We start from the raw sequence: 27436 nt of genomic DNA on the forward strand, positions 1-27436 counted from the left end.
AAAGTGACATGCCCAAGGTCACAAGGAGCTGACACCGGGAATTGAACCAGGCTCCCTGCTTCACACTCAGTGCCACGTTATCACAGAGATCATTAGGGCCCGTAGAGTCCAGGCCATTGTGATGTTCAGGGAATGTGATAGCGGTACCCTAAGGGTTATTGAATCGAACCTTTCCAATGATACAGCCTCTACTTCTGTGGGTTCAAAAGTCACAGAAAATATTTCTGTGAAACTAAAAAATCTGAAAGAACAAGCAGTTAAAAAGAAAAAAAAATCACTTTCAACAGACCCTAGTTCTTTCAGATCACACAGGTTCAAAATGAAATGCTTTCAAAATTCTCATGCCCTGAACAGCGTACACTCTAAGCTTTGGATTTCATCCATTTCCTGCCCCTCCTCCATCAGTTACTCAAAAAATAGCAGGGGAGTCAGACAGGGCAAATATTTTGTAAGCAAACATTTTAATAGTGCCCATTGCCACTTATAGATGTTTGTCTGGATGCTCTTTAATCCCACTGCAGAAATTCTCTATCATATACTAGTACACATACAGGCAAACCCATTCAGTTTAACATGCAGTATTGATGAAATTGTAAGCCTGTGCCTTTTTTGCCTGCTAAGCCTTTATGCCATGGCATCATTGGAATGCCCCTTGAAGTAATGAGCCCAAGCCCTTATGCCACAGGAATTGCGTTTTCACTGAAACAAACCTTGATGTCGGTGCCACGTCACTCAGTGCTTTTGCACCGCCTCATGTTGTTCACATATAATAGCAGGAGCATTTCTTTCATTTGAGATACATAGACACAAAAACACGTCATGGAGCCTTGCAGTACAGGTGCGCCAACGAGTATTCTAAAACTTGCCTTGGAAAATCTGGTGCAATCACCAACAAGACCCAGGCACATGCTGGGTACGTGCTGGGTACATGCTGGGTACGTGCTGCAACATTTCAGTGACATTTCTGCAGAAACTAATGGCCCATCGGATTAACACAGCAGGGGTCCCTGGCAGTCCCATTCAGTTTGAATGTGACTGCCAGGGACCCCCGCTGTTAATCCGATGGGCCATTAGTCTGTCTGCAGAAATGTCACTGAAATGTTGCAGCATGTACCCAGCATGTACCCAGCACGTACCCAGCACGTACCCAGCATGTACCCAGCATGTACCTGGGTCTTGTTGGTGATTGCCCTAGATTTGTTTTAGAAACCTCGTCGGCGCTACAGTAGCCTTCTAGTAAGTACAGAATAAGCACATTTCTATCTTGCAACGTAGCAGAAAGCACTACATATGGAAGCCACCAGCATCAATATCAAAATTACCCAGTATGAAACCTTCCAATATCACAAGCTCCCACTCCCAATCACTAAAAAGCATATATAAACCCAAATTGGTCATAAGATGTTTTCTTAAACATCACACACACTTTCACTGCCATCTCTTTCTCTACCGCAGGGGGCTCAACTCCAGTCCTCAAGACCCCCATCAGGTCAGGTTTTGAGGATATGAAAGCTTCAGCACAGGTGGCTCAATTAGAGGCTCAGACTTTAACTGAGCCACTGATGCACCCCCTTGTACTAAAGCTGGAATATCCTTACAACCTGCCCTGTTTGGGAGTCTTGGGGACTGGAATTGAGCCCCCCTGCTCAACCGGACTCCCTTACACTCTGTCACTCCTCATTGGGTTACTCTATCACTCCACGCATTGTACATGCACAATCATCATACACTATAGCATTCCACTATAATCTCTGCATACAGCATATAGTCGCCGCACAGGATCTTATCAGTAATAATTATAAAACATGTTGATTCTCAAACACAAAAGATCAAAAACAAATGCCCCTTTTCAACCATAGAAAAATACTGGATGAGGTATTTCCTGTCCTGCTAGAATCGAGCTTGGTCACAGTTTTGCCCTATCCTGCACCACTTGTAGATCAGGTGGGGTAAGCAGGGGAGGCTGGTTCAATTCCCTGTGTTGGCTCCTTGTGACCTTGGCAAGTCACTTTATCACCTTGTGCCTCACACCAAAAACATAGGTTGCAAGCTCCACGGGGCAGGGACTGTGCCTGCAAAATGTCTCTGTAAAGCGCTATGTAAAACTAGCAGCGCTATACAAGAACATGCTATTATTATTATTAGATGGGGTGTTAAAGACTGCAACAAAATAAACAGTCCTGGGTATAGTTACCAAATGTTATTTTCTGACCTCGGTTATCAAGTCTCAATTACAAGTGCTGTAACTAAAGCTTACCTTTACACGTGCTGTAACTAAAGCTTACCTTTACACGTGCTGTAACTAAAGCTTACCTTTACACGTGCTGTAACTAAAGCTTACCTTTACACGTGCTGTAACTAAAGCTTACCTTTACACGTGCTGTAACTAAAGCTTACCTTTATAAGTGCTGTAACTAAAGCTTACCTTTACACGTGCTGTAACTAAAGCTTACCTTTACACGTGCTGTAACTAAAGCTTACCTTTACACGTGCTGTAACTAAAGCTTACCTTTACACGTGCTGTAACTAAAGCTTACCTTTACACGTGCTGTTACTAAAGCTTACCTTTACACGTGCTGTAACTAAAGCTTACCTTTACACGTGCTGTAACTAAAGCTTACCTTTACACGTGCTGTAACTAAAGCTTACCTTTATAAGTGCTGTAACTAAAGCTTACCTTTACACGTGCTGTAACTAAAGCTTACCTTTACACGTGCTGTAACTAAAGCTTACCTTTATAAGTGCTGTAACTAAAGCTTACCTTTACACGTGCTGTAACTAAAGCTTACCTTTATAAGTGCTGTAACTAAAGCTTACCTTTACAAGTCCTGTAACTAAAGCTTACCTTTACAAGTCCTGTAACTAAAGCTTACCTTTACACGTGCTGTAACTAAAGCTTACCTTTACACGTGCTGTAACTAAAGCTTACCTTTACAAGTCCTGTAACTAAAGCTTACCTTTACACGTGCTGTAACTAAAGCTTACCTTTACACGTGCTGTAACTAAAGCTTACCTTTACAAGTGCTGTAACTAAAGCTTACCTTTATAAGTACTGTAACTAAAGCTTACCTTTACACGTGCTGTAACTAAAGCTTACCTTTACACGTGCTGTAACTAAAGCTTACCTTTACACGTGCTGTAACTAAAGCTTACCTTTACAAGTACTGTAACTAAAGCTTACCTTTACACGTGCTGTAACTAAAGCTTACCTTTACACGTGCTGTAACTAAAGCTTACCTTTATAAGTGCTGTAACTAAAGCTTACCTTTACACGTGCTGTAACTAAAGCTTACCTTTACACGTGCTGTAACTAAAGCTTACCTTTACACGTGCTGTAACTAAAGCTTACCTTTACACGTGCTGTAACTAAAGCTTACCTTTACACGTGCTGTAACTAAAGCTTACCTTTACACGTGCTGTAACTAAAGCTTACCTTTACACGTGCTGTAACTAAAGCTTACCTTTACACGTGCTGAAACTAAAGCTTACCTTTACACGTGCTGTAACTAAAGCTTACCTTTACACGTGCTGTAACTAAAGCTTACCTTTACACGTGCTGTAACTAAAGCTTACCTTTACACGTGCTGTAACTAAAGCTTACCTTTACACGTGCTGTAACTAAAGCTTACCTTTACACGTGCTGTAACTAAAGCTTACCTTTACAAGTGCTGTAACTAAAGCTTACCTTTACACGTGCTGTAACTAAAGCTTACCTTTACACGTGCTGTAACTAAAGCTTACCTTTACACGTGCTGTAACTAAAGCTTACCTTTACAAGTGCTGTAACTAAAGCTTACCTTTATAAGTACTGTAACTAAAGCTTACCTTTACACGTGCTGTAACTAAAGCTTACCTTTACAAGTACTGTAACTAAAGCTTACCTTTACAAGTACTGTAACTAAAGCTTACCTTTACACGTGCTGTAACTAACCCACAAGCGCCTCTTTATCTCACGTCCCCCACAGCTTACCTTTACACGTGCTGTAACTAACCCACAAGCGCCTCTTTATCTCACGTCCCCACAGCTTACCTTTACACGTGCTGTAACTAACCCACACGCGCCTCTTTATCTCACGTCCCCACAGCTTACCTTTACACGTGCTGTAACTAACCCACAAGCGCCTCTTTATCTCACGTCCCCCACAGCTTACCTTTACATGTGCTGTAACTAACCCACAAGCGCCTCTTTATATCACGTCCCCCACAGCTTACCTTTACACGTGCTGTAACTAACCCACAAGCGCCTCTTTATCTCACGTCCCCCACAGCTCACCTTTACATGTGCTGTAACTAACCCACAAGCGCCTCTTTATCTCACGTCCCACACAGCTCACCTTTACACGTGCTGTAACTAACCCACAAGCGCCTCTTTATCTCACGTCCCCACAGCTTACCTTTACACGTGCTGTAACTAACCCACAAGCGCCACTTTATCTCACGTCCCCCACAGCTTACCTTTACACGTGCTGTAACTAACCCACAAGCGCCTCTTTATCTCACGTCCCCACAGCTCACCTTTACACGTGCTGTAACTAACCCACAAGCGCCTCTTTATCTCACGTCCCCCACAGCTCACCTTTACACGTGCTGTAACTAACCCACAAGCGCCTCTTTATCTCACGTCCCCACAGCTCACCTTTACACGTGCTGTAACTAACCCACAAGCGCCTCTTTATCTCACGTCCCCACAGCTTACCTTTACACGTGCTGTAACTAACCCACAAGCGCCTCTTTATCTCACGTCTCCCACAGCTTACCTTTACACGTGCTGTAACTAACCCACACGCGCCTCTTTATCTCACGTCCCCCACAGCTTACCTTTACATGTGCTGTAACTAACCCACACGCGCCTCTTTATCTCACGTCCCCCACAGCTTACCTTTACATGTGCTGTAACTAACCCACAAGCGCCTCTTTATCTCACGTCCCCCACAGGTTACCTTTATATGTGCTGTACCTAACCCACAAGCGCCTCTTTATCTCACGCCCCCCACAGCTTACCTTTACACGTGCTGTAACTAACCCACAAGCGCCTCTTTATCTCACGTCCCCCACAGCTTACCTTTACACGTGCTGTAACTAACCCACAAGCGCCTCTTTATCTCACGTCCCCCACAGCTTACCTTTACACGTGCTGTAACTAACCCACAAGCGCCTCTTTATCTCACGTCCCCCACAGCTTACCTTTACATGTGCTGTAACTAACCCACAAGTGCCTCTTTATCTCACGTCCCCACAGCTTACCTTTACACGTGCTGTAACTAACCCACAAGCGCCTCTTAATCTCACGCCCCCACAGGTTACCTTTACACATGCTGTAACTAACCCACAAGCGCCTCTTTATCTCACGTCCCCCACAGCTTAGCTTTACACGTGCTGTAACTAACCCACACGCGCCTCTTTATCTCACGTCCCCCACAGCTTACCTTTACACGTGCTGTTACTAACCCACAAGCGCCTCTTTATCTCACGTCCCCCACAGCTTACCTTTACACCTGCTGTAACTAACCCACAAGCGCCTCTTTATCTCACGTCCCCCACAGCTCACCTTTACACGTGCTGTAACTAACTCACAAGCACCTCTTTATCTCACGTCCCCCACAGCTTACCTTTACACGTGCTGTAACTAACCACAAGCGCCTCTTTATCTCACGTCCCCCACAGCTTACCTTTACACGTGCTGTAACTAACCACAAGCGCCTCTTTATCTCACGTCCCCCACAGCTTACCTTTACACGTGCTGTAACTAACCCACACGCGCCTCTTTATCTCACGTCCCCCACAGCTCACCTTTACACGTGCTGTAACTAACCCACAAGCGCCTCTTTATCTCACGTCCCCCACAGCTTACCTTTACATGTGCTGTAACTAACCCACAAGCGCCTCTTTATCTCACGTCCCCCACAGCTTACCTTTACATGTGCTGTAACTAACCCACAAGCGCCTCTTTATCTCACGTCCCCCACAGCTTACCTTTACATGTGCTTTAACTAACCCACAAGCGCCTCTTTATCTCACGTCCCCCACAGCTCACCTTTACACGTGCTGTAACTAACCCACAAGCGCCTCTTTATCTCACGTCCCCCACAGCTTACCTTTACACGTGCTGTAACTAACCCACAAGCGCCTCTTTATCTCACGTCCCCCACAGCTCACCTTTACATGTGCTGTAACTAACCCACACGCGCCTCTTTATCTCACGTCCCCCACAGCTTACCTTTACATGTGCTTTAACTAACCCACAAGCGCCTCTTTATCTCACGTTCCCACAGCTTACCTTTACACGTGCTGTAACTAACCCACAAGCGCCTCTTTATCTCACGTCCCCCACAGCTTACCTTTACATGTGCTGTAACTAACCCACAAGCGCCTCTTTATCTCACGTCCCCCACAGCTTACCTTTACATGTGCTGTAACTAACCCACAAGCGCCTCTTTATCTCACGTCCCCACAGCTCACCTTTACAAGTGCTGTAACTAACCCACAAGCGCCTCTTTATCTCACGTCGACCACAGCTTAACTTTACACGTGCTGTAACTAACCCACAAGCGCCTCTTTATCTCACGTCCCACAGCTCACCTTTACAAGTGCTGTAACTAACCCACAAGCGCCTCTTTATCTCACGTCCCCACAGCTCACCTTTACAAATGCTGTAACTAGCCCACAAGCGCCTCTTTATCTCACGTCCCCACAGCTCACCTTTACAAGTGCTGTAACTAACCCACAAGCGCCTCTTTATCTCACGTCGACCACAGCTTAACTTTACACGTGCTGTAACTAACCCACAAGCGCCTCTTTATCTCACGTCCCCACAGCTTACCTTTACACGTGCTGTAACTAACCCACAAGCGCCTCTTTATCTCACGTCCCCCACAGCTTACCTTTACATGTGCTGTAACTAACCCACACGCGCCTCTTTATCTCACGTCCCCCACAGCTTACCTTTACACGTGCTGTAACTAACCCACAAGCGCCTCTTTATCTCACGTCCCCACAGCTTACGTTTACATGTGCTGTAACTAACCACAAGCGCCTCTTTATCGCACGTCCCCCACAGCTTACCTTTACACGTGCTGTAACTAACCCACAAGCGCCTCTTTATCTCACGTCCCCACAGCTCACCTTTACAAGTGCTGTAACTAACCCACAAGCGCCTCTTTATCTCACGTCCCCACAGCTCACCTTTACAAGTGCTGTAACTAGCCCACAAGCGCCTCTTTATCTCACGTCGACCACAGCTCACCTTTACACGTGCTGTAACTAACCCACAAGCGCCTCTTTATCTCACGTCGACCACAGCTCACCTTTATATGTGCTGTAACTAACCCACAAGCGCCTCTTTATCTCACGTCCCCACAGCTTACCTTTACATGTGCTGTAACTAAGCCACACGCGCCTCTTTATCTCACGTCGACCACAGCTCACCTTTATATGTGCTGTAACTAACCCACAAGCGCCTCTTTATCTCACGTCGACCACAGCTTACCTTTACATGTGCTGTAACTAACCCACAAGCGCCTCTTTATCTCACGTCCCCACAGCTTACCTTTACATGTGCTGTAACTAACCCACACGCGCCTCTTTATCTCACGTCGACCACAGCTCACCTTTATATGTGCTGTAACTAACCCACACGCGCCTCTTTATCTCACGTCGACCACAGCTCACCTTTATATGTGCTGTAACTAACCCACAAGCGCCTCTTTATCTCACGTCCCGCACAGCTTACCTTTACATGTGCTGTAACTAACCCACAAGCGCCTCTTTATCTCACGTCCCCCACAGCTCACCTTTACACGTGCTGTAACTAACCCACAAGCGCCTCTTTATCTCACGTCCCGCACAGCTCACCTTTACACGTGCTGTAACTAACCCACAAGCGCCTCTTTATCTCACGTCCCCCACAGCTTACCTTTACATGTGCTGTAACTAACCCACACGCGCCTCTTTATCTCACGTCCCCCACAGCTTACCTTTACACGTGCTGTAACTAACCCACAAGCGCCTCTTTATCTCACGTCCCCACAGCTTACGTTTACATGTGCTGTAACTAACCACAAGCGCCTCTTTATCGCACGTCCCCCACAGCTTACCTTTACACGTGCTGTAACTAACCCACAAGCGCCTCTTTATCTCACGTCCCCACAGCTCACCTTTACAAGTGCTGTAACTAGCCCACAAGCGCCTCTTTATCTCACGTCGACCACAGCTCACCTTTACACGTGCTGTAACTAACCCACAAGCGCCTCTTTATCTCACGTCGACCACAGCTCACCTTTATATGTGCTGTAACTAACCCACAAGCGCCTCTTTATCTCACGTCCCCACAGCTTACCTTTACATGTGCTGTAACTGACCCACAAGCGCCTCTTTATCTCACGTCGACCACAGCTCACCTTTATATGTGCTGTAACTAACCCACAAGCGCCTCTTTATCTCACGTCGACCACAGCTTACCTTTACATGTGCTGTAACTAACCCACAAGCGCCTCTTTATCTCACGTCCCCACAGCTTACCTTTACATGTGCTGTAACTAACCCACACGCGCCTCTTTATCTCACGTCGACCACAGCTCACCTTTATATGTGCTGTAACTAACCCACACGCGCCTCTTTATCTCACGTCGACCACAGCTCACCTTTATATGTGCTGTAACTAACCCACAAGCGCCTCTTTATCTCACGTCCCCCACAGCTCACCTTTACACGTGCTGTAACTAACCCACAAGCGCCTCTTTACCTCACGTCCCCCACAGCTCACCTTTACATGTGCTGTAACTAACCCACAAGCGCCTCTTTATCTCACGTCCCGCACAGCTTACCTTTACATGTGCTGTAACTAACCCACAAGCGCCTCTTTATCTCACGTCCCCCACAGCTCACCTTTACACGTGCTGTAACTAACCCACAAGCGCCTCTTTATCTCACGTCCCGCACAGCTCACCTTTACACGTGCTGTAACTAACCCACAAGCGCCTCTTTATCTCACGTCCCCCACAGCTTACCTTTACACGTGCTGTAACTAACCCACAAGCGCCTCTTTATCTCACGTCCCCCACAGCTCACCTTTACACGTGCTGTAACTAACCCACACGCGCCTCTTTATCTCACGTCCCCCACAGCTTACCTTTACATGTGCTGTAACTAACCCACAAGCGCCTCTTTATCTCACGTCGCCCACAGCTTACCTTTACATGTGCTGTAACTAACCCACAAGCGCCTCTTTATCTCACGTCCCCACAGCTCACCTTTACAAGTGCTGTAACTAACCCACAAGCGCCTCTTTATCTCACGTCCCCACAGCTCACCTTTACACGTGCTGTAACTAACCCACAAGCGCCTCTTTATCTCACGTCCCCCACAGCTTACCTTTACATGTGCTGTAACTAACCCACAAGCGCCTCTTTATCTCACGTCCCCCACAGCTTACCTTTACATGTGCTGTAACTAACCCACAAGCGCCTCTTTATCTCACGTCCCCCACAGCTTACCTTTACACGTGCTGTAACTAACCCACAAGCGCCTCTTTATCTCACGTCCCCACAGGTTACCTTTACACGTGCTGTAACTAACCCACAAGCGCCTCTTTATCTCACGTCCCCCACAGCTTACCTTTACACGTGCTGTAACTAACCCACAAGCGCCTCTTTATCTCACGTCCCCCACAGCTTACCTTTACATGTGCTGTAACTAACCCACAAGCGCCTCTTTATCTCACGTCCCCCACCGCTCACCTTTACACGTGCTGTAACTAACCCACAAGCGCCTCTTTATCTCACGTCCCCCACAGCTCACCTTTACACGTGCTGTAACTAACCCACAAGCGCCTCTTTATCTCACGTCCCCCACAGCTTACCTTTACACGTGCTGTAACTAACCCACAAGCGCCTCTTTATCTCACGTCCCCACAGCTTACCTTTACACGTGCTGTAACTAACCCACAAGCGCCTCTTTATCTCACGTCCCCCACAGCTTACCTTTACACCTGCTGTAACTAACCCACAAGCGCCTCTTTATCTCACGTTCCCCAAAGCTTACCTTTACATGTGCTGTAACTAACCCACACGCGCCTCTTTATCTCACGTCCCCCACAGCTTACCTTTACACGTGCTGTAACTAACCCACAAGCGCCTCTTTATCTCACGTCCCCACAGCTTACCTTTACATGTGCTGTAACTAACCCACACGCGCCTCTTTATCTCACGTCCCCCACAGCTTACCTTTACACGTGGTGTAACTAACCCACAAGCGCCTCTTTATCTCACGCCCCCCACAGCTTACCTTTACACGTGCTGTAACTAACCCACAAGCGCCTCTTTATCTCACGTCCCCACAGCTTACCTTTACACGTGCTGTAACTAACCCACAAGCGCCTCTTTATCTCACGTCCCCCACAGCTCACCTTTACACGTGCTGTAACTAACCCACAAGCGCCTCTTTATCTCACGTCCCGCACAGCTTACCTTTACACGTGCTGTAACTAACCCACAAGCGCCTCTTTATCTCACGTCCCCACAGCTTACCTTTACACGTGCTGTAACTAACCCACAAGTGCCTCTTTATCTCACGTCCCGCACAGCTTACCTTTACACGTGCTGTAACTAACCCACAAGCGCCTCTTTATCTCACGTCCCCACAGCTCACCTTTACATGTGCTGTAACTAACCCACACGCGCCTCTTTATCTCACGTCCCCCACAGCTTACCTTTACACGTGCTGTAACTAACCCACAAGCGCCTCTTTATCTCACGCCCCCCACAGCTTACCTTTACATGTGCTGTAACTAACCCACAAGCGCCTCTTTATCTCACGTCCCCCACAGCTTACCTTTACATGTGCTGTAACTAACCCACAAGCGCCTCTTTATCTCACGTCCCCCACAGCTCACCTTTACACGTGCTGTAACTAACCCACAAGCGCCTCTTTATCTCACGTCCCCACAGCTCACCTTTACATGTGCTGTAACTAACCCACACGCGCCTCTTTATCTCACGTCCCCCACAGCTTACCTTTACACGTGCTGTAACTAACCCACATGCGCCTCTTTATCTCACGTCCATCACAGCTTACCTTTACATGTGCTGTAACTAACCCACACGCGCCTCTTTATCTCACGTCCCCCACAGCTTACCTTTACACGTGCTGTAACTAACCCACAAGCGCCTCTTTATCTCACGTCCCCCACAGCTCACCTTTACACGTGCTGTAACTAACCCACACGCGCCTCTTTATCTCACGTCCCCCACAGCTCACCTTTACACGTGCTGTAACTAACCCACAAGCGCCTCTTTATCTCACGTCCCCCACAGCTTACCTTTACACGTGCTGTAACTAACCCACAAGCGCCTCTTTATCTCACGTCCCCACAGCTTACCTTTACACGTGCTGTAACTAACCACAAGCGCCTCTTTATCTCATGTCCCCCACGGCTTACCTTTACATGTGCTGTAACTAACCCACAAGCGCCTCTTTATCTCACGTCCCCCACAGCTTACCTTTACACGTGCTGTAACTAACCCACAAGCGCCTCTTTATCTCATGTCCCCCACAGCTTACCTTTACATGTGCTGTAACTAACCCACAAGCGCCTCTTTATCTCACGCCCCCCACAGCTTACCTTTACACGTGCTGTAACTAACCCACAAGCGCCTCTTTATCTCACGTCCCCCACAGCTTACCTTTACATGTGCTGTAACTAACCCACACGCGCCTCTTTATCTCACGTCCCCCACAGCTTACCTTTACACGTGCTGTAACTAACCCACAAGCGCCTCTTTATCTCACGTCCCCCACAGCTCACCTTTACACGTGCTGTAACTAACCCACAAGCGCCTCTTTATCTCACGTCCCCCACAGCTTACCTTTACACGTGCTGTAACTAACCCACACGCGCCTCTTTATCTCACGTCCCCCACAGCTTACCTTTACATGTGCTGTAACTAACCCACACGCGCCTCTTTATCTCACTTCCCCCACAGCTTACCTTTACACGTGCTGTAACTAACCCACAAGCGCCTCTTTATCTCACGCCCCCCACAGCTTACCTTTACACGTGCTGTAACTAACCCACAAGCGCCTCTTTATCTCACGTCCCCCACAGCTTACCTTTACATGTGCTGTAACTAACCCACACGCGCCTCTTTATCTCAGGTCCCCCACAGCTTACCTTTACACGTGCTGTAACTAACCCACACGCGCCTCTTTATCTCACGTCCCCCACAGCTTACCTTTACATGTGCTGTAACTAACCCACAAGCGCCTCTTTATCTCACGTCCCCCACAGCTTACCTTTACACGTGCTGTAACTAACCCACACGCGCCTCTTTATCTCACGTCCCCCACAGCTTACCTTTACATGTGCTGTAACTAACCCACACGCGCCTCTTTATCTCACGTCCCCCACAGCTTACCTTTACACGTGCTGTAACTAACCCACAAGCGCCTCTTTATCTCACGCCCCCCACAGCTTACCTTTACACGTGCTGTAACTAACCCACAAGCGCCTCTTTATCTCACGTCCCCCACAGCTTACCTTTACACGTGCTGTAACTAACCCACAAGCGCCTCTTTACCTCACGTCCCCCACAGCTTACCTTTACATGTGCTGTAACTAACCCACAAGCGCCTCTTTATCTCACGTCCCCCACAGCTTACCTTTACATGTGCTGTAACTAACCCACAAGCGCCTCTTTATCTCACGTCCCCCACAGCTCACCTTTACACGTGCTGTAACTAACCCACACGCGCCTCTTTATCTCACGCCCCCCACAGCTTACCTTTACACGTGCTGTAACTAACCCACAAGCGCCTCTTTATCTCACGTCCCCCACAGCTTACCTTTACATGTGCTGTAACTAACCCACAAGCGCCTCTTTATCTCACGTCCCCCACAGCTCACCTTTACATGTGCTGTAACTAACCCACAAGCGCCTCTTTATCTCACGTCCCCCACAGCTTACCTTTACACGTGCTGTAACTAACCCACAAGCGCCTCTTTATCTCACGTCCCCCACAGCTTACCTTTACATGTGCTGTAACTAACCCACAAGCGCCTCTTTATCTCACGTCCCCCACAGCTCACCTTTACACGTGCTGTAACTAACCCACAAGCGCCTCTTTATCTCACGTCCCCCACAGCTCAGATTTACACGTGCTGTAACTAACCCAAACGCGCCTCTTTATCTCACGTCCCCCACAGCTTACCTTTACACGTGCTGTAACTAACCCACAAGCGCATCTTTATCTCACGTCCCCCACAGCTCACCTTTACATGTGCTGTAACTAACCCACAAGAGCCTCTTTATCTCACGTCCCCCACAGCTTACCTTTACACGTGCTGTAACTAGCCACAAGCGCCTCTATATCTCACGTCCCCCACAGCTTACCTTTACACGTGCTGTAACTAACCCACAAGCGCCTCTTTATCTCACGTCCCCCACAGCTTACCTTTACACGTGCTGTAACTAACCCACAAGCGCCTCTTTATCTCACGCCCCCACAGCTCACCTTTACACGTGCTGTAACTAACCCACAAGCGCCTCTTTATCTCACGTTCCCCACAGCTTACCTTTACACGTGCTGTAACTAACCCACAAGCGCCTCTTTATCTCACGTCCCCACAGCTTACCTTTACACGTGCTGTAACTAAAGCTTACCTTTACAAGTCCTGTAACTAAAGCTTACCTTTACATGTGCTGTAACTAACCCAAAAGCGCCTCTTTATCACACGTCCCCCACAGCTCACCTTTACACGTGCTGTAACTAACCCACAAGCGCCTCTTTATCTCACGTCCCCACAGCTCACCTTTACACGTGCTGTAACGAACCCACAAGCGTCTCTTTATCTCACGTCCCCCACAGGTTACCTTTACACGTGCTGTAACTAACCCACAAGCGCCTCTTTATCTCACGTCCCCCACAGCTCACCTTTACACGTGCTGTAACTAACCCACAAGCGCCTCTTTATCTCACGTCCCCACAGCTTACCTTTACACGTGCTGTAACTAACCCACAAGAGCCTCTTTATCTCACGTCCCCCACAGCTCACCTTTACACGTGCTGTAAGTAACCCACAAGCGCCTCTTTATCTCACGTCCCCCACAGCTCACCTTTACAAGTGCTGTAACTAACCCACAAGCGCCTCTTTATCTCACGTCCCCCACAGCTTACCTTTACACGTGCTGTAACTAACCCACAAGCGCCTCTTTATCTCACGTCCCCACAGCTTACCTTTACACGTGCTGTAACTAACCCACAAGCGCCTCTTTATCTCACGTCCCCACAGCTTACCTTTACACGTGCTGTATCTAACCCACAAGCGCCTCTTTATCTCACGTCCCCCACAGCTTACCTTTACACGTGCTGTAACTAACCCACAAGCGCCTCTTTATCTCACGTCCCCACAGCTTACCTTTACATGTGCTGTAACTAACCCACAAGCGCCTCTTTATCTCACGTCCCCACAGCTTACCTTAACATGTGCTGTAACTAACCCACAAGCGCCTCTTTATCTCACGCCCCCCACAGCTTACCTTTACACGTGCTGTAACTAACCCACAAGCGCCTCTTTATCTCACGTCCCCCACAGCTTACCTTTACATATGCTGTAACTAACCCACACGCGCCTCTTTATCTCACGTCCCCCACAGCTTACCTTTACACGTGCTGTAACTAACCCACAAGCGCCTCTTTATCTCACGTCCCCCACAGCTCACCTTTACACGTGCTGTAACTAACCCACAAGCGCCTCTTTATCTCACGTCCCCCACAGCTTACCTTTACACGTGCTGTAACTAACCCACACGCGCCTCTTTATCTCACGTCCCCCACAGCTTACCTTTACATGTGCTGTAACTAACCCACACGCGCCTCTTTATCTCACTTCCCCCACAGCTTACCTTTACACGTGCTGTAACTAACCCACAAGCGCCTCTTTATCTCACGCCCCCCACAGCTTACCTTTACACGTGCTGTAACTAACCCACAAGCGCCTCTTTATCTCACGTCCCCCACAGCTTACCTTTACATGTGCTGTAACTAACCCACACGCGCCTCTTTATCTCAGGTCCCCCACAGCTTACCTTTACACGTGCTGTAACTAACCCACACGCGCCTCTTTATCTCACGTCCCCCACAGCTTACCTTTACATGTGCTGTAACTAACCCACAAGCGCCTCTTTATCTCACGTCCCCCACAGCTTACCTTTACACGTGCTGTAACTAACCCACACGCGCCTCTTTATCTCACGTCCCCCACAGCTTACCTTTACATGTGCTGTAACTAACCCACACGCGCCTCTTTATCTCACGTCCCCCACAGCTTACCTTTACACGTGCTGTAACTAACCCACAAGCGCCTCTTTATCTCACGCCCCCCACAGCTTACCTTTACACGTGCTGTAACTAACCCACAAGCGCCTCTTTATCTCACGTCCCCCACAGCTTACCTTTACACGTGCTGTAACTAACCCACAAGCGCCTCTTTACCTCACGTCCCCCACAGCTTACCTTTACATGTGCTGTAACTAACCCACAAGCGCCTCTTTATCTCACGTCCCCCACAGCTTACCTTTACATGTGCTGTAACTAACCCACAAGCGCCTCTTTATCTCACGTCCCCCACAGCTCACCTTTACACGTGCTGTAACTAACCCACACGCGCCTCTTTATCTCACGCCCCCCACAGCTTACCTTTACACGTGCTGTAACTAACCCACAAGCGCCTCTTTATCTCACGTCCCCCACAGCTTACCTTTACATGTGCTGTAACTAACCCACAAGCGCCTCTTTATCTCACGTCCCCCACAGCTCACCTTTACAAGTGCTGTAACTAACCCACAAGCGCCTCTTTATCTCACGTCCCCCACAGCTTACCTTTACACGTGCTGTAACTAACCCACAAGCGCCTCTTTATCTCACGTCCCCACAGCTTACCTTTACACGTGCTGTAACTAACCCACAAGCGCCTCTTTATCTCACGTCCCCACAGCTTACCTTTACACGTGCTGTATCTAACCCACAAGCGCCTCTTTATCTCACGTCCCCCACAGCTTACCTTTACACGTGCTGTAACTAACCCACAAGCGCCTCTTTATCTCACGTCCCCACAGCTTACCTTTACATGTGCTGTAACTAACCCACAAGCGCCTCTTTATCTCACGTCCCCACAGCTTACCTTTACATGTGCTGTAACTAACCCACAAGCGCCTCTTTATCTCACGCCCCCCACAGCTTACCTTTACACGTGCTGTAACTAACCCACAAGCGCCTCTTTATCTCACGTCCCCCACAGCTTACCTTTACATATGCTGTAACTAACCCACACGCGCCTCTTTATCTCACGTCCCCCACAGCTTACCTTTACACGTGCTGTAACTAACCCACAAGCGCCTCTTTATCTCACGTCCCCCACAGCTCACCTTTACACGTGCTGTAACTAACCCACAAGCGCCTCTTTATCTCACGTCCCCCACAGCTTACCTTTACACGTGCTGTAACTAACCCACACGCGCCTCTTTATCTCACGTCCCCCACAGCTTACCTTTACATGTGCTGTAACTAACCCACACGCGCCTCTTTATCTCACTTCCCCCACAGCTTACCTTTACACGTGCTGTAACTAACCCACAAGCGCCTCTTTATCTCACGCCCCCCACAGCTTACCTTTACACGTGCTGTAACTAACCCACAAGCGCCTCTTTATCTCACGTCCCCCACAGCTTACCTTTACATGTGCTGTAACTAACCCACACGCGCCTCTTTATCTCAGGTCCCCCACAGCTTACCTTTACACGTGCTGTAACTAACCCACACGCGCCTCTTTATCTCACGTCCCCCACAGCTTACCTTTACATGTGCTGTAAATAACCCACAAGCGCCTCTTTATCTCACGTCCCCCACAGCTTACCTTTACACGTGCTGTAACTAACCCACACGCGCCTCTTTATCTCACGTCCCCCACAGCTTACCTTTACATGTGCTGTAACTAACCCACACGCGCCTCTTTATCTCACGTCCCCCACAGCTTACCTTTACACGTGCTGTAACTAACCCACAAGCGCCTCTTTATCTCACGCCCCCCACAGCTTACCTTTACACGTGCTGTAACTAACCCACAAGCGCCTCTTTATCTCACGTCCCCCACAGCTTACCTTTACACGTGCTGTAACTAACCCACAAGCGCCTCTTTACCTCACGTCCCCCACAGCTTACCTTTACATGTGCTGTAACTAACCCACAAGCGCCTCTTTATCTCACGTCCCCCACAGCTTACCTTTACATGTGCTGTAACTAACCCACAAGCGCCTCTTTATCTCACGTCCCCCACAGCTCACCTTTACACGTGCTGTAACTAACCCACACGCGCCTCTTTATCTCACGCCCCCCACAGCTTACCTTTACACGTGCTGTAACTAACCCACAAGCGCCTCTTTATCTCACGTCCCCCACAGCTTACCTTTACATGTGCTGTAACTAACCCACAAGCGCCTCTTTATCTCACGTCCCCCACAGCTCACCTTTACATGTGCTGTAACTAACCCACAAGCGCCTCTTTATCTCACGTCCCCCACAGCTCACCTTTACATGTGCTGTAACTAACCCACAAGCGCCTCTTTATCTCACGTCCCCCACAGCTTACCTTTACACGTGCTGTAACTAACCCACAAGCGCCTCTTTATCTCACGTCCCCCACAGCTTACCTTTACATGTGCTGTAACTAACCCACAAGCGCCTCTTTATCTCACGTCCCCCACAGCTCACCTTTACACGTGCTGTAACTAACCCACAAGCGCCTCTTTATCTCACGTCCCCCACAGCTCAGATTTACACGTGCTGTAACTAACCCAAACGCGCCTCTTTATCTCACGTCCCCCACAGCTTACCTTTACACGTGCTGTAACTAACCCACAAGCGCATCTTTATCTCACGTCCCCCACAGCTCACCTTTACATGTGCTGTAACTAACCCACAAGAGCCTCTTTATCTCACGTCCCCCACAGCTTACCTTTACACGTGCTGTAACTAGCCACAAGCGCCTCTATATCTCACGTCCCCCACAGCTTACCTTTACACGTGCTGTAACTAACCCACAAGCGCCTCTTTATCTCACGTCCCCCACAGCTCACCTTTACATGTGCTGTAACTAACCCACAAGCGCCTCTTTATCTCACGTCCCCCACAGCTTACCTTTACACGTGCTGTAACTAACCACAAGCGCCTCTATATCTCACGTCCCCCACAGCTTACCTTTACACGTGCTGTAACTAACCCACAAGCGCCTCTTTATCTCACGTCCCCCACAGCTTACCTTTACACGTGCTGTAACTAACCCACAAGCGCCTCTTTATCTCACGTCCCCCACAGCTTACCTTTACACGTGCTGTAACTAACCCACAAGCGCCTCTTTATCTCACGCCCCCACAGCTCACCTTTACACGTGCTGTAACTAACCCACAAGCGCCTCTTTATCTCACGTTCCCCACAGCTTACCTTTACACGTGCTGTAACTAACCCACAAGCGCCTCTTTATCTCACGTCCCCACAGCTTACCTTTACACGTGCTGTAACTAAAGCTTACCTTTACAAGTCCTGTAACTAAAGCTTACCTTTACATGTGCTGTAACTAACCCAAAAGCGCCTCTTTATCACACGTCCCCCACAGCTCACCTTTACACGTGCTGTAACTAACCCACAAGCGCCTCTTTATCTCACGTCCCCACAGCTCACCTTTACACGTGCTGTAACGAACCCACAAGAGTCTCTTTATCTCACGTCCCCCACAGGTTACCTTTACACGTGCTGTAACTAACCCGCAAGCGCCTCTTTATCTCACGTCCCCCACAGCTCACCTTTACACGTGCTGTAACTAACCCACAAGCGCCTCTTTATCTCACGTCCCCACAGCTTACCTTTACACGTGCTGTAACTAACCCACAAGCGCCTCTTTATCTCACGTCCCCCACAGCTCACCTTTACACGTGCTGTAAGTAACCCACAAGCGCCTCTTTATCTCACGTCCCCCACAGCTCACCTTTACAAGTGCTGTAACTAACCCACAAGCGCCTCTTTATCTCACGTCCCCCACAGCTTACCTTTACACGTGCTGTAACTAACCCACAAGCGCCTCTTTATCTCACGTCCCCACAGCTTACCTTTACACGTGCTGTAACTAACCCACAAGCTCCTCTTTATCTCACGTCCCCACAGCTTACCTTTACACGTGCTGTATCTAACCCACAAGCGCCTCTTTATCTCACGTCCCCCACAGCTTACCTTTACACGTGCTGTAACTAACCCACAAGCGCCTCTTTATCTCACGTCCCCACAGCTTACCTTTACATGTGCTGTAACTAACCCACAAGCGCCTCTTTATCTCACGTCCCCACAGCTTACCTTTACAGGTGCTGTAACTAACCCACAAGCGCCTCTTTATCTCACGTCCCCCACAGCTCACCTTTACACGTGCTGTAACTAACCCACAAGCGCCTCTTTATCTCACGTCCCCACAGGTTACCTTTACATGTGCTGTAACTAACCCACAAGCGCCTCTTTATCTCACGTCCCCCACAGCTTACCTTTACACGTGCTGTAACTAACCCACAAGCGCCTCTTTATCTCACGTCCCCCACAGCTTACCTTTACACGTGCTGTAACTAACCCACAAGGGCCTCTTTATCTCACGTCCCCCACAGCTTACCTTTACATGTGCTGTAAGTAACCCACACGCGCCTCTTTATCTCACGTCCCCCACAGCTTACCTTTACATGTGCTGTAACTAACCCACAAGCGCCTCTTTATCTCACGTCCCCACAGCTTACCTTTACATGTGCTGTAACTAACCCACAAGCGCCTCTTTATCTCACGTCCCCCACAGCTTACCTTTACATGTGCTGTAACTAACCCACACGCGCCTCTTTATCTCACGTCCCCCACAGCTTACCTTTACATGTGCTGTAACTAACCCACACGCGCCTCTTTATCTCACGTCACCACAGCTTACCTTTACACGTGCTGTAACTAACCCACAAGCGCCTCTTTATCTCACGTCCCCACAGCTTACCTTTACACGTGCTGTAACTAACCCACAAGCGCCTCTTTATCTCACGTCCCCCACAGCTTACCTTTACATGTGCTGTAACTAACCCACAAGCGCCTCTTTATCTCACGTCCCCCACAGCTTACCTTTATATGTGCTGTAACTAACCCACAAGCGCCTCTTTATCTCACGTCCCCCACAGCTCACCTTTACACGTGCTGTAACTAACCCACAAGCGCCTCTTTACCTCACGTCCCCCACAGCTTACCTTTACACGTGCTGTAACTAACCCACAAGCGCCTCTTTACCTCACGTCCCCCACAGCTTACCTTTACACGTGCTGTAACTAACCCACAAGCGCCTCTTTATCTCACGTCCCGCACAGCTTACCTTTACATGTGCTGTAAACTAACACACAAGCGCCTCTTTATCTCACGTCCCCCACAGCCCACCTTTACACGTGCTGTAACTAACCCACAAGCGCCTCTTTATCTCACGTCCCGCACAGCTCACCTTTACACGTGCTGTAACTAACCCACAAGCGCCTCTTTATCTCACGTCCCCCACAGCTTACCTTTACACGTGCTGTAACTAACCCACAAGCGCCTCTTTATCTCACGTCCCCCACAGCTCACCTTTACACGTGCTGTAACTAACCCACACGCGCCTCTTTATCTCACGTCCCCCACAGCTTACCTTTACATGTGCTGTAACTAACCCACAAGCGCCTCTTTATCTCACGTCGCCCACAGCTTACCTTTACATGTGCTGTAACTAACCCACAAGCGCCTCTTTATCTCACGTCCCCCACAGCTTACCTTTACATGTGCTGTAACTAACCCACACGCGCCTCTTTATCTCACGTCCCCCACAGCTTACCTTTACATGTGCTGTAACTAACCCACACGCGCCTCTTTATCTCACGTCACCACAGCTTACCTTTACACGTGCTGTAACTAACCCACAAGCGCCTCTTTATCTCACGTCCCCACAGCTTACCTTTACACGTGCTGTAACTAACCCACAAGCGCCTCTTTATCTCACGTCCCCCACAGCTCACCTTTACACGTGCTGTAAGTAACCCACAAGCGCCTCTTTATCTCACGTCCCCCACAGCTCACCTTTACAAGTGCTGTAACTAACCCACAAGCGCCTCTTTATCTCACGTCCCCCACAGCTTACCTTTACACGTGCTGTAACTAACCCACAAGCGCCTCTTTATCTCACGTCCCCACAGCTTACCTTTACACGTGCTGTAACTAACCCACAAGCTCCTCTTTATCTCACGTCCCCACAGCTTACCTTTACACGTGCTGTATCTAACCCACAAGCGCCTCTTTATCTCACGTCCCCCACAGCTTACCTTTACACGTGCTGTAACTAACCCACAAGCGCCTCTTTATCTCACGTCCCCACAGCTTACCTTTACATGTGCTGTAACTAACCCACAAGCGCCTCTTTATCTCACGTCCCCACAGCTTACCTTTACAGGTGCTGTAACTAACCCACAAGCGCCTCTTTATCTCACGTCCCCCACAGCTCACCTTTACACGTGCTGTAACTAACCCACAAGCGCCTCTTTATCTCACGTCCCCACAGGTTACCTTTACATGTGCTGTAACTAACCCACAAGCGCCTCTTTATCTCACGTCCCCACAGCTCACCTTTACATGTGCTGTAACTAACCCACAAGCGCCTCTTTATCTCACGTCCCCCACAGCTTACCTTTACACGTGCTGTAACTAACCCACAAGCGCCTCTTTATCTCACGTCCCCCACAGCTTACCTTTACACGTGCTGTAACTAACCCACAAGGGCCTCTTTATCTCACGTCCCCCACAGCTTACCTTTACATGTGCTGTAACTAACCCACACGCGCCTCTTTATCTCACGTCCCCCACAGCTTACCTTTACATGTGCTGTAACTAACCCACAAGCGCCTCTTTATCTCACGTCCCCACAGCTTACCTTTACATGTGCTGTAACTAACCCACAAGCGCCTCTTTATCTCACGTCCCCCACAGCTTACCTTTACACGTGCTGTAACTAACCCACAAGGGCCTCTTTATCTCACGTCCCCCACAGCTTACCTTTACATGTGCTGTAACTAACCCACACGCGCCTCTTTATCTCACGTCCCCCACAGCTTACCTTTACATGTGCTGTAACTAACCCACAAGCGCCTCTTTATCTCACGTCCCCACAGCTTACCTTTACATGTGCTGTAACTAACCCACAAGCGCCTCTTTATCTCACGTCCCCCACAGCTTACCTTTACATGTGCTGTAACTAACCCACACGCGCCTCTTTATCTCACGTCCCCCACAGCTTACCTTTACATGTGCTGTAACTAACCCACACGCGCCTCTTTATCTCACGTCACCACAGCTTACCTTTACACGTGCTGTAACTAACCCACAAGCGCCTCTTTATCTCACGTCCCCACAGCTTACCTTTACACGTGCTGTAACTAACCCACAAGCGCCTCTTTATCTCACGTCCCCCACAGCTTACCTTTACATGTGCTGTAACTAACCCACAAGCGCCTCTTTATCTCACGTCCCCCACAGCTTACCTTTATATGTGCTGTAACTAACCCACAAGCGCCTCTTTATCTCACGTCCCCCACAGCTCACCTTTACACGTGCTGTAACTAACCCACAAGCGCCTCTTTACCTCACGTCCCCCACAGCTTACCTTTACACGTGCTGTAACTAACCCACAAGCGCCTCTTTACCTCACGTCCCCCACAGCTTACCTTTACACGTGCTGTAACTAACCCACAAGCGCCTCTTTATCTCACGTCCCGCACAGCTTACCTTTACATGTGCTGTAAACTAACCCACAAGCGCCTCTTTATCTCACGTCCCCCACAGCCCACCTTTACACGTGCTGTAACTAACCCACAAGCGCCTCTTTATCTCACGTCCCGCACAGCTCACCTTTACACGTGCTGTAACTAACCCACAAGCGCCTCTTTATCTCACGTCCCCCACAGCTTACCTTTACACGTGCTGTAACTAACCCACAAGCGCCTCTTTATCTCACGTCCCCCACAGCTCACCTTTACACGTGCTGTAACTAACCCACACGCGCCTCTTTATCTCACGTCCCCCACAGCTTACCTTTACATGTGCTGTAACTAACCCACAAGCGCCTCTTTATCTCACGTCGCCCACAGCTTACCTTTACATGTGCTGTAACTAACCCACAAGCGCCTCTTTATCTCACGTCCCCCACAGCTTACCTTTACATGTGCTGTAACTAACCCACACGCGCCTCTTTATCTCACGTCCCCCACAGCTTACCTTTACATGTGCTGTAACTAACCCACACGCGCCTCTTTATCTCACGTCACCACAGCTTACCTTTACACGTGCTGTAACTAACCCACAAGCGCCTCTTTATCTCACGTCCCCACAGCTTACCTTTACACGTGCTGTAACTAACCCACAAGCGCCTCTTTATCTCACGTCCCCCACAGCTCACCTTTACACGTGCTGTAAGTAACCCACAAGCGCCTCTTTATCTCACGTCCCCCACAGCTCACCTTTACAAGTGCTGTAACTAACCCACAAGCGCCTCTTTATCTCACGTCCCCCACAGCTTACCTTTACACGTGCTGTAACTAACCCACAAGCGCCTCTTTATCTCACGTCCCCACAGCTTACCTTTACACGTGCTGTAACTAACCCACAAGCTCCTCTTTATCTCACGTCCCCACAGCTTACCTTTACACGTGCTGTATCTAACCCACAAGCGCCTCTTTATCTCACGTCCCCCACAGCTTACCTTTACACGTGCTGTAACTAACCCACAAGCGCCTCTTTATCTCACGTCCCCACAGCTTACCTTTACATGTGCTGTAACTAACCCACAAGCGCCTCTTTATCTCACGTCCCCACAGCTTACCTTTACAGGTGCTGTAACTAACCCACAAGCGCCTCTTTATCTCACGTCCCCCACAGCTCACCTTTACACGTGCTGTAACTAACCCACAAGCGCCTCTTTATCTCACGTCCCCACAGGTTACCTTTACATGTGCTGTAACTAACCCACAAGCGCCTCTTTATCTCACGTCCCCACAGCTCACCTTTACATGTGCTGTAACTAACCCACAAGCGCCTCTTTATCTCACGTCCCCCACAGCTTACCTTTACACGTGCTGTAACTAACCCACAAGCGCCTCTTTATCTCACGTCCCCCACAGCTTACCTTTACACGTGCTGTAACTAACCCACAAGGGCCTCTTTATCTCACGTCCCCCACAGCTTACCTTTACATGTGCTGTAACTAACCCACACGCGCCTCTTTATCTCACGTCCCCCACAGCTTACCTTTACATGTGCTGTAACTAACCCACAAGCGCCTCTTTATCTCACGTCCCCACAGCTTACCTTTACATGTGCTGTAACTAACCCACAAGCGCCTCTTTATCTCACGTCCCCCACAGCTTACCTTTACATGTGCTGTAACTAACCCACACGCGCCTCTTTATCTCACGTCCCCCACAGCTTACCTTTACATGTGCTGTAACTAACCCACACGCGCCTCTTTATCTCACGTCACCACAGCTTACCTTTACACGTGCTGTAACTAACCCACAAGCGCCTCTTTATCTCACGTCCCCACAGCTTACCTTTACACGTGCTGTAACTAACCCACAAGCGCCTCTTTATCTCACGTCCCCCACAGCTTACCTTTACATGTGCTGTAACTAACCCACAAGCGCCTCTTTATCTCACGTCCCCCACAGCTTACCTTTATATGTGCTGTAACTAACCCACAAGCGCCTCTTTATCTCACGTCCCCCACAGCTCACCTTTACACGTGCTGTAACTAACCCACAAGCGCCTCTTTACCTCACGTCCCCCACAGCTTACCTTTACACGTGCTGTAACTAACCCACAAGCGCCTCTTTACCTCACGTCCCCCACAGCTTACCTTTACACGTGCTGTAACTAACCCACAAGCGCCTCTTTATCTCACGTCCCGCACAGCTTACCTTTACATGTGCTGTAAACTAACCCACAAGCGCCTCTTTATCTCACGTCCCCCACAGCCCACCTTTACACGTGCTGTAACTAACCCACAAGCGCCTCTTTATCTCACGTCCCGCACAGCTCACCTTTACACGTGCTGTAACTAACCCACAAGCGCCTCTTTATCTCACGTCCCCCACAGCTTACCTTTACACGTGCTGTAACTAACCCACAAGCGCCTCTTTATCTCACGTCCCCCACAGCTCACCTTTACACGTGCTGTAACTAACCCACACGCGCCTCTTTATCTCACGTCCCCCACAGCTTACCTTTACATGTGCTGTAACTAACCCACAAGCGCCTCTTTATCTCACGTCGCCCACAGCTTACCTTTACATGTGCTGTAACTAACCCACAAGCGCCTCTTTATCTCACGTCCCCCACAGCTTACCTTTACATGTGCTGTAACTAACCCACACGCGCCTCTTTATCTCACGTCCCCCACAGCTTACCTTTACATGTGCTGTAACTAACCCACACGCGCCTCTTTATCTCACGTCACCACAGCTTACCTTTACACGTGCTGTAACTAACCCACAAGCGCCTCTTTATCTCACGTCCCCACAGCTTACCTTTACACGTGCTGTAACTAACCCACAAGCGCCTCTTTATCTCACGTCCCCCACAGCTTACCTTTACATGTGCTGTAACTAACCCACAAGCGCCTCTTTATCTCACGTCCCCCACAGCTTACCTTTATATGTGCTGTAACTAACCCACAAGCGCCTCTTTATCTCACGTCCCCCACAGCTCACCTTTACACGTGCTGTAACTAACCCACAAGCGCCTCTTTACCTCACGTCCCCCACAGCTTACCTTTACACGTGCTGTAACTAACCCACAAGCGCCTCTTTACCTCACGTCCCCCACAGCTTACCTTTACACGTGCTGTAACTAACCCACAAGCGCCTCTTTATCTCACGTCCCGCACAGCTTACCTTTACATGTGCTGTAAACTAACCCACAAGCGCCTCTTTATCTCACGTCCCCCACAGCTCACCTTTACACGTGCTGTAACTAACCCACAAGCGCCTCTTTATCTCACGTCCCGCACAGCTCACCTTTACACGTGCTGTAACTAACCCACAAGCGCCTCTTTATCTCACGTCCCCCACAGCTTACCTTTACACGTGCTGTAACTAACCCACAAGCGCCTCTTTATCTCACGTCCCCCACAGCTCACCTTTACACGTGCTGTAACTAACCCACACGCGCCTCTTTATCTCACGTCCCCCACAGCTTACCTTTACATGTGCTGTAACTAACCCACAAGCGCCTCTTTATCTCACGTCGCCCACAGCTTACCTTTACATGTGCTGTAACTAACCCACAAGCGCCTCTTTATCTCACGTCCCCCACAGCTTACCTTTACACGTGCTGTAACTAACCCACAAGCGCCTCTTTATCTCACGTCCCCACAGCTCACCTTTACACGTGCTGTAACTAACCCACAAGCGCCTCTTTATCTCACGTCCCCCACAGCTTACCTTTACATGTGCTGTAACTAACCCACAAGCGCCTCTTTATCTCACGTCCCCCACAGCTTACCTTTACATGTGCTGTAACTAACCCACAAGCGCCTCTTTATCTCACGTCCCCCACAGCTTACCTTTACACGTGCTGTAACTAACCCACAAGCGCCTCTTTATCTCACGTCCCCACAGGTTACCTTTACACGTGCTGTAACTAACCCACAAGCGCCTCTTTATCTCACGTCCCCCACAGCTTACCTTTACACGTGCTGTAACTAACCCACAAGCGCCTCTTTATCTCACGTCCCCCACAGCTTACCTTTACATGTGCTGTAACTAACCCACAAGCGCCTCTTTATCTCACGTCCCCCACAGCTCACCTTTACACGTGCTGTAACTAACCCACAAGCGCCTCTTTATCTCACGTCCCCCACAGCTTACCTTTACACGTGCTGTAACTAACCCACAAGCGCCTCTTTATCTCACGTCCCCACAGCTTACCTTTACACGTGCTGTAACTAACCCACAAGCGCCTCTTTATCTCACGTCCCCCACAGCTTACCTTTACACGTGCTGTAACTAACCCACACGCGCCTCTTTATCTCACGTCCCCCACAGCTTACCTTTACATGTGCTGTAACTAACCCACACGCGCCTCTTTATCTCACGTCCCCCACAGCTTACCTTTACACGTGCTGTAACTAACCCTCAAGCGCCTCTTTATCTCACGTCCCCACAGCTTACCTTTACATGTGCTGTAACTAACCCACACGCGCCTCTTTATCTCACGTCCCCCACAGCTTACCTTTACACGTGGTGTAACTAACCCACAAGCGCCTCTTTATCTCACGTTCCCCACAGCTTACCTTTACACGTGCTGTAACTAA

At 49.2% G+C, this 27436-nt stretch overlaps 1 protein-coding gene across 2 annotated transcripts in view; it reads right to left on the reverse strand.

The window, feature by feature from the left end:
* RHBDF1 (rhomboid 5 homolog 1) overlaps positions 1 to 27436 on the reverse strand; it is a 353037-nt gene that overhangs the window by 104179 nt on the left and 221422 nt on the right. The gene's annotated exons all lie outside the window — the stretch shown is intronic.

This window comes from Ascaphus truei, chromosome 11 (genome assembly GCF_040206685.1).
Source record: "Ascaphus truei isolate aAscTru1 chromosome 11, aAscTru1.hap1, whole genome shotgun sequence".
Lineage (NCBI taxonomy): Eukaryota > Metazoa > Chordata > Amphibia > Anura > Ascaphidae > Ascaphus > Ascaphus truei.